This window comes from Engraulis encrasicolus, chromosome 10 (assembly GCF_034702125.1).
Source record: "Engraulis encrasicolus isolate BLACKSEA-1 chromosome 10, IST_EnEncr_1.0, whole genome shotgun sequence".
Lineage (NCBI taxonomy): Eukaryota > Metazoa > Chordata > Actinopteri > Clupeiformes > Engraulidae > Engraulis > Engraulis encrasicolus.
The window spans coordinates 28853658-28855418 of NC_085866.1; the positions used below are offsets into that span (position 1 = coordinate 28853658).

Below are 1761 nucleotides of genomic sequence, written 5' to 3' on the forward strand. Positions count from 1 at the left end.
CTGGTATACCAACAAGTATTTTTTCATAACGTGCAGTCCCGTTTTTCCCCCGAAGTCGTAAAATATCGACAGAGCTTTATGAGTGTCGTGGCCATGATTTTTTTTACACATTGGACGCACTGGCTTATAAGACACTCTGGCAGTTTTTGACAATATTTCATGATTACAATATGTCATTTTAATCACTGATGTCCCCAAATTGTATTTTAGTTTGACAATTTTATAGAGAAGTGTAGACAAGAGGAAATGAATGTAATATTTTGGTTGACTAAAATTATTTTAGATTTCGTCGACTAAAATTGTATGAATTTTAGTCAGCTAAATCTAGACTAAGAAAAAAATGATTTAGATGACTAAATTGTGACTAAAACTAAAATTGCATTTTCGTCAAGAGACTAAAACTAAAACTAAATAAAAAATTCCTCTCAAAATTAACACTGACCGACACAGATTTCAAATCATACTTGCTGTGCCTGATTAATAGCAAGGTAGCACCCCAGAACTGCATTTGTGCGAATCTGACACCAATATTAAGGGAGAAACAGACTAGCGAAGGTTTACATATGAGGGTAGGGTATAGTCTACATGTTTCTGACATTGGCTCAGCAACTCACCCTATTGGACCATCCTCCATTCCTGGTTCCATGCCCCTGGGTGCTCGCGGTGCTGGCTGTGTCAACGTGCATGGGTGGCTACCCAACACTGTTCAAAAACATGATGAGATTTAGATGAGATTTAATATCAGACAAAATATTTATTACATATCACTAAAAGCAAATACTGTGTCAAGCCCTACATAGCCTAAATAAACGAAACAGTGCCAGCATGCATACTTACATTGGGTCTGCGTCAGGGGGCACTTCCAGGAGATCTGGTCAATACTGTGTCACTGGTGTCAACAGTGAGTGGGCTGAACGTTCATCTGTACAATGTAAACAAACATTTAATTATTTCCCATACACCTAAAACAATTACATGTGTATGACATTAGCTCACTAACTCACCCTATTGGGTCATCCTCCACTCCTGGGTCCATCCCCATGTGCCATGGGTGCCCGCTGCTGGCTGTGTCAACATACATGGGTGGCTGGCTACCCAACACTGTTCAAAAACATGATGATTTAGATGAGATTAAATGTCACAAAAACAATGCCAGCATGTATACTTACACTGGGTCTGCATCAGCGGGCACTTCCACTTATCAAATAAATCTGTCATGAGGGTCATTTCACGTGAAATCAGACACTTTGGGACCCGACCGACCCGGATTTAAATCATACTTGGTGTGCCTTTTCAGTAGCAAGGTAGCACCCCAGAACTGCATTGGTTTGAATCTGACACTAATATTAAGGGAGAAACAGACTAGGAAAGGTTCACATGTGAGGGTAGGACACTATACATTCAGCCTTGAATATATCAGTCAGTGTTAGTCACAAAAAGATGCCTGTGGTGTTGTTTGAAAGCTCTTTTCTGGCTCTACATATTACACAATCACCTTGGAATACAACTACTCTCAGAATATGAATTATGATAAATTGAAAAATAAAAAATTGAATATCTAAAAAACTCATATTTTAAAATGGCCAGTTCCTTGTCCAAACGTAGCCGGCAATGTCATGAGCAGCACCTAAAATGCTGGTGTTCGGTTTGTTATTCATTTCAGAGAGAATTTGACTCACAAATATGGCATCATACAGACCACTTACTAATAATATGGTAATACCATAGTAGCATCACATGACAAAAAAAAAACCCCCAAAA

The 1761-nt window shown here is 38.8% G+C and overlaps 1 long non-coding RNA gene across 1 annotated transcript; it reads right to left on the reverse strand.

Moving 5' to 3' along the window:
* Positions 1-497: 497 nt before the first annotated feature.
* On the reverse strand, positions 498-1158 carry LOC134456170 (uncharacterized). Its single transcript, XR_010036240.1, has 3 exons — positions 1005-1158; positions 838-922; positions 498-702 (listed from the first exon to the last, which is right to left on the reverse strand). It is a non-coding gene; the product is annotated as an uncharacterized LOC134456170 (long non-coding RNA).
* Positions 1159-1761: the final 603 nt, after the last annotated feature.